We start from the raw sequence: 15,875 nt of genomic DNA on the forward strand, positions 1-15,875 counted from the left end.
TTGTTACTTATATTTTTATATGTCTCAATGAATAAATTTAGTGATATACGATAGTTGATCTTGAAAACAAATTTTGCATAAACAGCTTGTATTAAAACTTTTTGTCTGGTACTTTGGTTTATAAAGAGAAGTTGGATATGTATTTGCTAAGCAGGTAGATTTGATGCAAGACCCATTATTTATATTGTATAAACAAAAATAGGTTTTGTAGGAAGTTGATGATGTTAGCATCTTTGATTAAATGTTGAAAAGTATAATAGGTGGGACCACTATATTTTTGGTTCACATGTTAGATGAATTAAAGTTAGACAGAGATAAATATTTCATCTTTTGGATTGAAAATCTTTGAAGACTTGAAGACAAGTTAAGGCAAGACTTGAAGACAACACAAGACAAGTTAAAGAGAGATAAAGATTGACAAGACAAGACTTAAAGTCAGAGAGAGATAGAAGTTTATCTCTTGGATTGAAAAAGAAAAGAACAAGTTATTTGACTTATATATGATATTTTTTTGGAAAAGTGACAATTAGTTAAAACATGGTACGTTTTCAAGTGAGTACACATGATTGTTTTCCGCACCCTCTTACACATGATTGTTTTATTTTCTTTATTACTTTTTTTTTATGGAGTTCTCTCCTTTATTTTGTTTCTCACTATTGTTACTTTAAATTTTGTTTCAGAAAGTTTGTTTCAATTTTATAGTGCAATAACCGCTAGGGAAACTATTTTTTTTTAATGAATACCAATCAAAACGAAGAACGTAAAATTTGGATGAATCATACTACACTCTTCACCTTATAATAGAAAGCAAGAGATATGACATACATACTTAATATGTGTTGGAAATTTTGCACTTAAAAGGATGAAACAGCACAAAAAAAATTGTTGTAGCTATGACTTCAAAGCCTTTCGATTGTTTTCGACAAACATTTTAACCCAAAGACTCCATTTTCAGGTGAGTACAACGATAAAACTATAGTGTGAACAATTTTATTTTCACCGTGTTTGAGTGTAAATAATATTTCTTACCTATTTTTTTATGAACAATTTTATTTTTCAACCTCGATGTTCTTGTGAAAATTTTAATCTTCACATGTGTTTTTAAATTGATAAATCCATATTTCACATGCGTTTTGAGTAAAACTCGTAATTTCACCATTGAATTTGCAGTTACGAAATTAAGTTTCTTAAGTAGCCATATCTTTATGTCGAAATTAGGATCCAACAAAGATTAAGATCCAATAATATTTAACATACAAGAAGATTAAACCTGACAAAGTAGAGACTAAAGGTTACCTGGATGTTGAACTGTTTCGAAACCTTTCAAAATGATGCAAAACCAAATTTTCACACAAAATATTGAAAAAAGAATTTCGAACTTAAAATATGCCTCTTACAGAACCTTATATACATAACTTAAAGGGTGCACGAATGACTTTCCACATAATCATTACTTAATTTAATCTAAAAAAAAAAAAATATAATCCGCGTGATCTTGATACAACCAATAGAAAACTATCGTGTATAATCTAACGTGTGTAAAAGAAATCATCCAGATCAACATTTCAAATACACAACGGGAAATACTTTCATCGACAACAATACTTGTATTACTTATTGTTTTTCTTTGTTGTAAGATATTTATTTAATATTTTATGCATTTTTACTTTATATTAATATGTCTTAGTGAATAAATTTAGTGATATACGATAGTTGATGTTGAAAACAAATTTTGCATAAACACCTTGTATTAAAACTTTGTGTCTGGTACTTTGGTTTATACAGAGAGCTGGATATGTATTTTGTAAGATCAGTTCTTATGGTAATGTTCAAACTCAAAATTTTGTTGAGCCATCTGGATGGTCAAACGTGTTTCTCCACTATGGTAAAGCATGGCAAAATGAACAGATTTGGTTTTCTAGGGCCCCACTAGTATTTTTTTTAATATAAAATATTTTGTAGGATAAAGATGAAAAATAAAATATAATATTTAAGTGAGATAAAATAGGATGAAGTGAGATAAAATAAGGTTAAAAAGTAGTAAAATAATCAGGGATTGTACTTGGCGTCAATCCAAGAGTCGCGGGCATCAATCGAAGTGGCGCTGGCGTTTTTCCGCATGAACGCGCGTCATTTCTTCTGACGCCAGCGTTAGTAAGGATGGCGCGCGTCCTTACAATAGACGCGCGTTTGATGTTCCGACTCAATGTTCAAATGAACAGATTTATTCATTTGAACATCCATTTTCTGTGTTTGTTCATTCCATAGTGGGAGCAAAATGAACAAACTCCAAGTTTGTTCATTCCATAGGAATTTCCCTAAGGAGGTAGATTTGATGTGGAACCCGTTAGTTATATTGTATAAACAAAAATAGGTTTTGTAGGTAGTTGAAGAAGTTAGCATCTTTGATTAAATGTTGAAAAATAGAATAGGTGGGACCACTATATTTTTATTCACATGTTAGATGAATTAAAATTAGAGAGAGATAAAAAAATTATCTTTTGGAACGAAAATCTTTGAAGACTGACTTGAAGACAAGAGTTGAAGATTGGCAAGACAAGACAAGTTAGAGAGAGATAAAGATTGACAAGACATTCAAGACACTAGTACAAATCGTCACATAGGCCACGTTTTCATATCAAAAGCCTAGCCACACCAAAATGTTTCTCCGTGGCCACATGCATGTATTGGTGTTGTGGCCAGGTGTTGTGGCCACGTCGATCACTTTAATGTAGCCATAGGATATTATTTGGCCATGGATTTAAGGGTAGACCCGTGACCTGTAGCCATATGCAAGTGTATGGTCACATTAACTTAATGTGTGTGTGTCTAATACGTAAGGTGGCATTAGACATGCCTTTCTAGCCAAGACAAAAAGCGAATTCATTTAGCCACTTTGATATTTTTATGTGCCCAAAATGTATTGTTCGTTGGACATGTTGATGTTAAACACAAACATTAACATCTTCACAGAACAAATTAAACGACAAAAAAATTGATAAAAATTCGTTATACTAAACTTCATTCACAGATCCCTATATGAAAACACACCGATCTTAACAAACTTATCGACTTCATAAGCAAAAAGAACAAACAAACATTCGTTACGATTGACTATTCTAGATAACAAAATTCAAGTTCACAGAATTATACAATGCGAAAAAAGGTTGCAACGAAAAATCCAGTAAACCAAGAATTTAAGAAATCCACGATACTAGTTACTGCAAGACAACATTTACTTCTTCTCATTCCAAAAGAATTAGGAATTGGTTCCAATAAAGGTCTAAACTGAATATAGCAGGTACAAAATCTTGTTCTATACAGTGCCAAAACACATTCTTAAGCTCACATTGGAGAAATACTTCGAAATAAGAAAATAGAGCAATCCAAAGAAATTCTTTAATAAAATACCAGAAACATGTCAGAATTTTATCATCATAATAAAACTTAAGCAGTAGAAAACTCAAGCGGTAGCGACTCCTTGTGTTGCGAGACACTACCTTGCCTATTCGATGATGGTTAACTTGATACCCTTCCTTGGGTAGGGTCATCATGGCTTTGAGTCTTCGACCCTTATCAATGGTGAAGACGTTTATCAAACGGGTGGGAAGTTTATGACCGGTGTAATCCTGGATCTGAAGGGTATCAAAACTTCCCTTATGATTTTCTGTTTTTAATGACACCAACACAACCTCTGTTTCTTCCTCCAATACCCATGACAAAGTTAACAATGTCAAATTTGATGAAATCAGCGATCTTGTTGCTCTCAACATCAAGCCCGATGGTGTCATTGTCCTTGATGGGGGGGATCTGGGTACCGGATAATGCGACCTTTAAATGAGTTGATGTATGGGATACCCTTTATTCCAAAATGCACATTATGGACCTTGCAAAGCTTGAACTGCAATAGTAAAATGTTTTGTGAATTATACATTCTTAGTAAAATGTAAGTCTATGAACTCCCAGAAGACAACTTCTTTTAAACTATTACACATCTAGAGTGTGTTGATTAGGCTACAAAGTGAAAAGGTTTTATTATATCCCCTACAACTGTGAAAATAACAAAACAGAAAGAGTGACCTTGGCTTCTTCATCCTTGATTGAGTGGAGTCTGAAACGACCTTGGTGTCGTAAAGGAGATGGAAGTTCTCATTTCTCTTGGGATTTGACACGACATCTGAAAACAAAGCCAAAAACATCACAAAGGTAAGCACCAGAATAGATGGTAAACTTCTTCAACGAGATTCAAATTTTGTTAAACTGAGAATAAAAAAAATCGGCTATGCAATGTCTTGGGAAATCTAAACATACAATACAACCAAACATGAACTAGTTAAATATCGATTCCATCAACCATAATCGTGGGTTCTTAATCATTTCTGAGAATACAAATAAAGAATGAAAATATAGCTAATCCAGTCGGTGGTGATTTTAGGACATCTATAAATAAATAGAATGGAAAGGAAGCATTATGCACCAGAATAGCTACACGTTCATTGTCCAAATTCATCCATATTAACTTGCTCAGAGAAATTCAAGTAGTCTTGAAGTATAAACGAACTTAAAGAAATCCAATTTATATATCTTATGCTTTACATGATCACTCCAAAATCACTAATTATACCGCCAATATTATTGAACCAGTTTATTGTCTACAAATACTGATTTGCTGCTAAATACCTAGATAAAGCAAATAGGTGCAAAACATGGACATTTATTCGACAAAAATACTATTTAATGCATATAGTTGCAAAATGTAGAAATTTGTAACTTAAGAAGATTAAAAATGCAAATAAACCAAAATCAGTAAAGAACTGGAGATAACAAATTGAATGTGATGTACTTTGGAGGCAGATTTGAGATAAGTATGACTGATTGTTCGATTTTGTCGATCAAAGACCTATTTTGAGGTAACCACATATTAGGTTGAGGTAACCACATATTAGGTTATATTGTAAGATACAGCAAATGATAGATGCACGTCAGAATTTACCATCGAAAACATAAGTCAAATGACAACACAGATTTGTTTAATTGTGTTCAAGGGAAGACTGAACAGTACCAATCACATGCTCAAAAATATCTTTATAGTAATTACTCAAGTTTTGCTTGAGGATATCATGATAATACACCAAAAATATCCTTATAGTAATTACTCAAGTTTTACAGTACCAATGTGATGGAATTTGGCCGGAATGCATTCAATATACATTCTAAAGTAGCTTCCACAGCTTTTTCACTAGAGGTATTGTTCTCAATATTGTTAGAACGATTTTTGTAGTTTCCTGCATCACCGTAAACTCCCGAAGCAAAGCACTCACCAAATCAAATTAGATAACTTAGGAAAACCTAAAATTAATTTAAAAGAAAAAAATGCTCAAATTAATACAACCCCAAAATCAAAGTGTGAATTACAGGGAACAAGGTAAATTGATATACCTTATTTTCTTCATCTTTAAAATCGATGTGCTTCCCCTTCACCTGGTTTCTCAAGAAGCAATGCCAGCCCGCAAAATGGATACATATAATGATATCAACAAATGATCCTGAAATCACATTGATATTATCAAAATGAGTAGAAACTCCATAATAAATGGAATAAATCTACACAGGATTCTGCATTCACACAAAACAAATAAGAAAGACACACTTGAAGGTTAATTCTAGTGCTGGCCTTAGGAAACTAAGTAATTAGGTTATAACTACAATTACAAATATAGAACTTCTAGTAGTCAAAGAGCTTCTGAACGGGGATTCTCACAATCACATGAATTCAAAGTATCAATTTTTTTTTTCTAATGACAAATTTCCCTAATTTCAGTAAGAATTGAATGGCATGAGACACCAAGGCAAAATCGGTTAGAGAATATTCTATTCTACACACACATCTGCTTTAGACTCACATGATGTCATGAAATTTCTGATCAGTAGACTTGTTTTAGATCTCACCACTTCATTCAGACACGCACATAACCACAATTATCAGCGAGATATTTTCGATTAAGTCCTTATAAACATAAATCACACAAATTGAAAAGTTAATTCATCTCTATTACCAAAACCAACATCACAAAAACGCAAATTCTCATATTAAATCAAAATCCAAAACAAAACTTAAAAGACCTAATCCAAAAATCCAAATCTCAAAACCCATTTTATAAACAACATAGCAATAAACCAAAAGATTAGAAAAACACCCGATTTTCACAATCAAACCCACCGAGATTTATAGAAAATAGAAAAAAAAAAGTGATTACAAAGATTCGTAGAAATCCAAAATATCTAGTTGAATCAAAACCCACTTCTAGTTTTAACAGATATTTCTAAAAATCTAACTCCAAATCTCTAATTTGAACACATAATTGTAGAAACCCTAAATCCACAATATCTAATTTAACAGAGATTTTTCCAAACCCTAACTTCATTTGATATAAATTGAAGAAAAAACAACAAAATCATAAATTTGAAATGTTATATTTCAACTCAAAAGATATTCATCACTGTTGAGATATAAGATAGATAGTGAAAGAAGAAGAACGACGGCTATTTCGTTTTACTGGAACTATTTCTCATATTCATCACTGCTGAGATATAAGATAGATAGTGAAAGAAGAAAAACCACTACTATTTCGTTTTAGTGGAACTATTTCTCTTTGTTGCGAGAGGAGTAGCGAGTTGGAGATAGAGGAAAGATTAGCAGAGAGAGTGAGGGTTAGTTTAGAGAATGAATTATATGCCTAGGGTTTTCAGTGGAGGGAAAAGAGAGTTTGGTGAAATTTTTGATGGGAAACACCGCACCACAACAATCTATGGCGGCAAATTTAGATGGTTCTAGATATTTTAGATGGTAATCCGTATGACTTCATAAAGATGCAATCACGATCGTTGGATCAGATATAGTTGGCTTTCTATTGGCCAGATTATCAATTTAAGACTGTCATACGGATCAAGGTAAGTGTGTTTTCTCATTGTGATTTTGTAATTTTTTTTTGTGCTTCCGGTTTGAATTTCGACTAGTCACATAAGTCATGAAGTAATTTCGTCTAGTCGTAAAGGTCATGAAGTAGCTTTAGTTCACACTGGTAGACTCAAGAAGCATACAAACTATGAACCAAGAAGCTCCGGGAGGGTTCTGACTTCAAACTTAGCATGATACATCATCGAAATCGATAAATATGAAACTCATTGTCGATTCGAACTTCAAATGTGGTATAACGGCATACAAACTATAAACCTCTAGCTTAGGGAGGGTTCTGACTTCAAACTTAGCATGATACATTATCGAAACCGATAAATATGAAAGTCAATGTCGATTTGAACATCAAATTTAGTATAATGACAAACAAACTATGAACCAAGAAGCTCCGGGAGGGTTCTGACTTCAAACTCAACATGATACATCATCGGAATCGAACTTCAAACAAGGTATAACGGCATACAAACTTTGAACCAAGAAGCTCAAGAGAGTTCTGACTTCAAACTTAACAGAATACATCATCGAAATCGAAAAATATGAAACTCAGTGTCGATTCGAGAAAGAAAGTGGCTCCGAGCTCGAAACCTGGCCGCGAGTTGACTATTATAAGTTGGAAACTTCGTAAGAAAAAATGAATCCAACCATTCATAGGTAAGATTCCATGGAATTTTCTCTGAAATCTTAAACAAACCATTTTCTGACGACTTCGAGAAAGAAAGTGGCTATGAGCTTGAAACTTGGCCGCGAGTTGACTACTATAAGTCGGAAACTTCGTAAAAACGAGGAATCAAACCATTTATAGGTAAGATTCCATAGAATATTCTCTGAAACCTTAAACAAACCTTTTTCTGGCAACTTCGAGAAAGAAAGTGGCTCCGAGATCGAAACTTGGACACGAGTTAACTATTATAAGTCGGAAACTTTGTAAGAATGATGAATTCAACCATTCATAGGTAAGATTCCATGAAATATTCTCTGAAAACTTAAACAAATCATTTTCTGGTGACTTCGAGAAATAAAGTGGCTATGAGCTCGAAACTTGGCCGCGAGTTGACTATTATAAGTCGAAAACTTCGTAAGAACGAGAAATCAAACCATTTATAGGTAAGATTCCATGGAATATTCTCTGAAACCTTAAACAAACCCTTTTTGGCAACTTCGAGAAAAAAAGTGGCTCTGAGCTCGCGATTTGACTTTTATAAGTCTGAAACTTCGTAAGAACGATGAATCCAACCATTAATAGGTAAGATTCCATGGAATATTCTCTAAAATCTTAAACAAACCATTTTCTGGCGACTTCGAGAAAGAAAGTGGCTCCGAGATCGAAACCTGGCTGCGAGTTAACTATTATAAGTCGGAAACTTCGTAAGAATGATGAATCCAACCATTCATAGGTAAGATTCCATGAAATATTCTCTGAAACCTTAAACAAATCATTTTCTGCTGACTTCGAGAAAGAAAGTGGCTCCGAGCTCGAAACTTGGCCGCGAGTTGACTACTATAAGTCGGAAACTTCGTAAGAACGAGAAATCAAACCATTTATAGGTAAGATTCCATGGAATATTATCTGAAACCTTAAACAAACCCTTTTTTGGCAACTTCGAGAAAGAAAGTGGCTACGAGCTCGCGAGTTGACTATTATAAGTCTGAAACTTCGTAAGAACGATGAATCCAACCATTCATAGGTAAGATTCCATGGAATATTCTCTGAAATCTTAAACAAACCATTTTCTGGCGACTTCGAGAAAGAAAGTGGCCCCTATCTCGAAACTTGGCCGCGAGTTGACTATTATAAGTCGGAAACTTCGTAAGAACGATGGATCCAACCATTCATAGGTAAGATTCCATGGAATACTAAGCTAGGGTTTAGAATATACTGAAATTGACCTGAAATGACCTTGTAGGCTGATTTTACCGAAAACTGACCATTCTTAGTATAAGGCCAGATAAGCCTATCATGTCCAATAAGAAGAATCCTAATATCAAGGATATATTGAGCATTAGGTGGTGTGAAATAAGCATTTACAAGATCAGGTTTCCAGCTCTTAGTATCTTGATCTATGAATTCAGACACGCAGTAATTAGGATTAGGAGCAGACACATACAATGGTTCAACTGGATTTGGAATCCAGTTGTCCCTGAAAGCAAGGATATCAAGACCATTTTTCACTTCCCAAAAACAATGTTGAGCAATAAAATCGAGACCAGTACATATGCTCTTCCAGACCCAAGTCGAGTCTTGTTTTTGTTATAAAGAAAAGCACAACCATTTCTAAAATACTTGCACCTCAGAATAGCAGTGCACAAATCTGTAGAGGAATGGAGAAGTTTCCAAGCAGTTTTACTTAAAGAGACAAATTTACATGTTTAAGATTTTTAAAACCGAGACCACCTTGTAATTTATGAGAACAGACCTTGCTCCAATTAGTAGGATAAAGACCACCAGATTGTGTTTTACCCCACCAAAAATCCCTTTGGGATCTCTCCATTTGTTGGAGGATACTGTCTGGGATTCTAAAGGTATTCATGTGATAAATAGGAGAATCCTTTAACACATGTTGAACCAAAACAGATCTACCTGATTGGTTAAAGTGCTTACCCTTCCACTTGGCTACCCTTTTGTCAAAATGGTCATTCAAATGATTGAATGAATCCGTACGGGATTTAGCAATGAAAAGATGAATACCTAAATATCTCCCATTTAGGCAAATCTTCTTAACATTAAGGGATCTAATTAAAGAAACAGCCAAATCAGGATGAACATTTTTGCTAAAAAAGCAATCGGACTTTTGAAAATTTATGACCTGACCAGAATAAAGACTAAAATCACGGACAATACTCATGAGAGAATCAACTTCATTGTGAGAAGCTTTGACAAAGATGAGGAATTCATCCGCAAAAAGCAGATGACTAATGCTGGGAGCCTCTTTGTTAACTTTTAATCCATGGATAAGATTAGAATTTTCTGCATGAATTAAATACCTAGAGAAAGCTTCCATACATAAAATAAAAATATAAGGAGACAAGGGATCTCCTTGTCTCAGACCCCTAGTAGGTCTATATGCTTTACATGGAGAGCCATTAAGCAAAATAGATATACTAGTAGTACTAACACATTGAAAAATTAAACTACACCAATTTTCGGAAAAACCATAAGACTTGAGAACATCCAAGAGAAAAGACCATTCCATCATGTCGAAGGCCTTAGACATATCAAGTTTAAGGCCCATGACTCCCCATTTATCCTTTTTCCTTTTCATGGTATGAACCAGCTCATGATCAATGATAACATTGTCCTGGATATGCCTTTGAGGGACATAAGCTGCCTGACAAGGACTAATTATTTTACTCAAGAGCGGTTTCATTCTATTTACTATAATCTTAGAGATTATTTTGTAATTAGAGTTACATAAGGATATCGGTCTGAAATCAGCAGGGGTGGAGGGATTATTAATCTTAGGGATTAATGAAAGAAAAGTGTGATTCATTTCCTTCAATAAATGTTTGGAATCAAAAAAACTCTGAACTGTTTTCCAAACATCCATGACTAGAAGATCAATGTTTTCTTTGTAAAATCCAGGAGGGAAACCATCGGGCCCTGGAGAAGTCCAGGGAGTCATTTGGTTTATAGTGTCTTTGATCTCTTATTGTGTAATTGGTCTTAGAAGAGTATTGTTATCATCTTCCGAAATACAGGAACTGATACAATTAAGAATTGCATTATTTCTAAAGGGATTAGTAGTAGTCCCTATAGAACTAAAGTGATTGACCAATACATTCTCAAGATTGGCTCTTTCATTGATCCATTGGACATTATCCATCTTAAGAGCACTAATATGGTTAAAGTGCTTTCTTCTATTGACAAAATTATGATAATAACTAGTATTCTTGTCAAAAGAAGTGTAAAACTTTTGTCTTGATTTTTGAGCATAAAATTCCTCTTGAACGTTTTGCCAATTGTCTAAATCAAGTTCAACTTTTCTGATGAGCTCTAAGTTCTGAGTAGTATAGGGAAGACTCTTCAGATTTTGAAGCTCATCATTTAGAGTTTTAACTTTTTGGTCTATATTACCAAAGTGATGGATATTCCACTTTTTGAGATCATGTTTAACGAATCTCAGTATATTTGTAAATTGAAAAGAAGGAGAACCTCTAACAAATTTAGAGTATGCATTTTTAATAACATCTCTAACAGAAGGATCCTTACCCCAGCATTTGAAGTATCTATATGGCTTACTACCCTGAGTAGACATAGAAGAGGTCTCCAGAATAATAGAAATGTGGTCGCTGCCTATGGTATCGATATGGACAACTTTAGGCAGCCCATAGTGTTGTAGCTAGAGACCATTCCCTAAAACCCTATCTATTCTAGCACAAATAAGATTTTCTCCACTTTGCCTATTATTCCAAGTGTATTGAGTACCAATGTAACCTAAATCAGAGAGGTCAGTATTATCAATAACTTGTTGAACGATAGGAAACTCAACAGTGGTGGGGGTAGAGAAAGTTGATCTTTCATGGGCATGCATAGTAATATTAAGATCACCAATTATAACCCAAGGAAGATTAGCTCTGGACCCAATTTCCCCAATGTAGTTCCATTGTTGTACTCTCTCATCATGGTATACGGAACCATAAAAGAAAGTAGCGAGGAATTCAGTCTTACTGGGGTCATCTCTGATAATCACATTGATCATTTTATCAGTATTTTGAACAATCTGACAATCAAATCCGGATTTCCAAAGGAGGGCAATGCCCCCAGCAAGACCAATAGAAGGAAAAACCCAACAATTTGGAAAATTAAATCTTTTTAAATAACTAAACATTTTTTCAGAGTTGTTTTTAGTTTCACATAAGAATATCATTTCATGGTTTTGAGACCTGATCAAATTCCATAGTGAAGTTCTAGTGGTCGGGTTGCCGAAGCCCTGACAATTCCACGACAATATTCTCATAATGAGAGTGAAGTAGGAATAACTAGAACTACAGTTAAGTGGAACCAAGAAAACTCTGATAATACACAAAAATAAAGAATCATATAGAAACAACAGGGGAAAACACAACAATAAGACCTTAAAAAGACAACTCAAATTCCTTGTTATTCCTATGCAAACAGTGAAAACAATAAAATACTTTCCAATAGAGTTAACAATTATTGCTGAGATTTCAAGATGATCAGTCAAATGGAACTCAACAATGTAATTTAACAAAACCAAGTCACCCAGAATAGTAACTCTAACCAGGATAATATCCAATAATAAATTGAGAGCAATAAACACACAATAGCAGTCAAGCAATTTCGTAGCAGCAGTGAGCAGATGAGACAGAACAGAGTGATTGTTGGTAACCAATATGTGGATTAGGTAGCAGTTTTCAGAAAAAATTTGGGATTGCAAGCAATAAATCGATAACAGGGAGTATTAAGATAAGAGAAATTAGGGTTTATAAGTTTTGGGGAAATGAAATCTATAATAAGAAATACCTTTTTAGCAGCCTCCATGACATTAACCAGCGTAAGTTCATCATCTTCAACTGCAGTTTCCTCATCAAGATCCTCCATTTCCACACCATCCATGGGTTCCGTTAGATTGCCAAAAGTTGTCTCGGAATGATTACAAGTCATCATATCAGTAGTAATTTCCAGATCTGTTTGATTAGATCTAGTAGTTGGCGGGTTGAGAAGAGTCGAAATCGATTGATTGGGGTATGTGCTGTTCGGAGATGAAGCAATAGCACTACGGGATAGTTTGTTATTTCTCTCCTCAAAATTTTCTAAGTCTTCATCGGTAATATCAGTAGTTAAGGACCCATTTCTGTTAATAGCACCCGTGTTTGGAATAGGGGCACTCAAACCATTACTTCCATTCATATTACCAACACCCGCATTTCCTTCAGGTGCAGCCACAACTATAGATTCTTCGTGTTGCTCTAGACTCCATACTTCATATTCTTCAGCGGACATTGAATCAAGTTGTAACTGAAGTGCAATTTGTTCACAGTTGTCATCAGAATGGTCGATAACAAAGCATTGACCGCAAATATTATAGGGTTGCTTTTCCCAGTGGTACTTAATCCAAGCTTCGCCTCCATATGTTGTTCTCATCCAAGCGCCTCTCTTAAGTGGAGAAGTTAACCGCATTCTAGTTTTGGCCTTCACCATTCTGCCAATTCTAGGATGTGCATTAGAAGGGTCTATTTTCAATTCTCTCCCCCCCAAAAAAAAAATCATGAATGATCTCATCCATCATAGACACATTAAGATGTTCTAACTGTAAATTTCTGAACTTAACAATCCAAATTTGATGAAGAAATTTAGTTTCAGCCAACGAAATTCTCGGATTGTATATCTCCACAGCCAGCAAATAACCTTTTACAGTCCATGGGGACTTTTTGATAACTTCCTCTTGCTCTCTGGTGTTGCTGAATTTGAATACGAAAATACTAGGACCCATTACTTTTGTTTCCCTGTTTTTGAATTTCTTCCAAATCGCATTGATCTCATCTAGGACTTCTCTGACTTCCAATATCTCCGGACAGATGATCTTGCCAAGCACACTGTTGGACCGCTCATCGGCAGCATTATCGATAACTTGATCAGATCCTAAAGTTCTTCTTTGGGGTCTAACAACCCCAATATTTGTATGATGCATTTGTGTAGTGATAACGGATACTTGAAGTTTAGAATTAGTGTCCATAATAGAACACTCAGAATTACACCGGTTGAGGCGAGAAGTATTGAGAATGAATATAGCTTTGGGTTTTTTGTAATGTGAAAGAGGCGAGATAATGAGGTTATTTATAACAGAGATAATCTTGTCATAGGTGCTTAATTTATCATGCAAGGAGATATCTTCTAACCAAAAATAGGAAAAAGAGTTATGAGAGTGATGACTGTTGGGGTGATTTTGTTGCTGAACGACAGTTTTAAAATATGGAAGATTCGGGTAGCTAAAATTATGCAGTAATTACTCACGCAAAAATGACGCATAGAATTGCAGGAACAGATGTAACCGTTAGTTTGCTGTCGTGATATGAGACTTTCCCTATTCTGAAACCTTGAGGGATCAGCTAGATGTTGAAGATTAAGCTTGCTAAAATAACGCCAATAATTAGTCACGCAAGAATAACGCCTAGAATTGCAAAAACGGCTGTAACCGTTTGTTAGCTTTCGGGATATGAGACTTTCCATCTTCTGAAACTTTGAGAAATCAGTTGGATGTTGTTGATGGAACTTGAATAACGATGAGAATTTTTCAGCAAGATTATGGCCAAATTGATAAGAGACAACTTTAAGCAACCTATATGGAACCATCTTGGAGGAGATAGAGAGCACAACTGCTGAGGAGTGCACAACTGCCGGAGGATACACCACTGCTAGCATTGATTCGGAAATGCGTATTGCAAAAATACCACCACTGGAATGAGCACAACTGCTTATCTTACGACTGATTAGTAAACATGGATGCTGACACCAAAGGATTAGTAATCCATAAGACAAAGAAAAAACAAAAGAGAATTAGTAAACAAGAAAAAAATTGGAGAGAAAGATAAAGAGATCTAAGATAAAGAATGAGTCTGATGAAAATATAGTTCCCTTATAATATTTAGAAAATCCCTTCCTTCATCATTTGGTTATCAGTTTTATATTATTTTGCAAGATCGAAAATTTGGTGTGATTGTGTGGAAAATCGAAGAAAGTAGTGAGATCTAAATAATGTTAATAATATTTTCTTAATTCTTAAAGAATTTGGGGACCTCTCTGAATAAATGATTAATTTTTCTAAATCAATAACTTTCATCACATGAGAGGAGGAAATAAAAATTTCATCACAGGAGACTTGTCTTATGAGGATAAAATAAAGATTTCATCACAGGAGACTTGTCTTATGAGGAGAAAATAAACATAGTCAACACATTCTACGATAAGAAACTTAAGACACCTACAAATTGTTCTAAAATTAATACCCCTTTGCCACACCTGTGCAACCCAGGTGAGACCCCATGTGAACCATGTGCTTTGAACTTTGTTGCTAATCACTTGTTCCCCGCTTGAGCATTTTCATACCAATCAGAAAGATATAAACTAGATAGATGCTGACCTTAAAAATTTATTAGACTCCAAAGCTTTGAAACATATAAACATGTTGAGACTAAATTTCCAGATCCCGGGTACATTAACCAATTTAAGGATGAATGTTCAACTGGAAAGTTACTAAATAAAAATTAAAGCTTAAGAATAACAACATTAAACTAGCAAAATTAAAGCTTAAGAATAACAACATTAAACTAGCTCTTCTTGCCGGCGGGGTTATGTAACGCAAGCTGCTTTTGGCAAAAAAATTCAGTGTTTAAAATCAAACCACATGTCCTTTATTTCGGTCATAGAACCTAACATGTTAGAATATACATGTGGTATATGTATCTCTGACCAAGCATGCAGAAATAGTTTTTCACCCAAAAAAAATAGTGAAAAAGGAATTCTGCACTTAAATATGCCCGTAACAGAACCTTCTATATATATACATAGTGGTTCTAAACAAACCGAGGTGTAGAAACAAGGGCAAAACCGCCTCTCATGGATTTTTTTTTTTGGATGGGTACCAGTGTGATCCGCTCCTCGGGAGACATGCAGGAAAAAGTATGTGGAAGACGGGTTTTTTTCCTTTGTTTTTTTCCCGATTTGTCGAGAATTTTTGATATATATAATATATATATATGTACACCTGCAAAAAAAAATAAAGGGTGCAAAAATAACTATCCACGTGAAAAAAAGGTGAAAAATCAAGTTTGCAGAAAGTATTGATCAAAACTCGAAAGCAGCATTTTTTTTTGTTTTTTTTTCCTTCTTTTTTTGAAAAGGTGAAAGCTGCTAATGCAAGGATTCTCAAAAATATCCATG

The 15,875-nt window shown here is 34.5% G+C and overlaps 1 pseudogene; it reads right to left on the minus strand.

Annotated features, from left to right (window-relative positions):
* Positions 1-3,218: 3,218 nt before the first annotated feature.
* On the minus strand, positions 3,219-6,788 carry LOC113330722 (annotated as a pseudogene).
* Positions 6,789-15,875: the final 9,087 nt, after the last annotated feature.

Source organism: Papaver somniferum, unplaced genomic scaffold (assembly GCF_003573695.1).
Source record: "Papaver somniferum cultivar HN1 unplaced genomic scaffold, ASM357369v1 unplaced-scaffold_118, whole genome shotgun sequence".
NCBI lineage: Eukaryota > Viridiplantae > Streptophyta > Magnoliopsida > Ranunculales > Papaveraceae > Papaver > Papaver somniferum.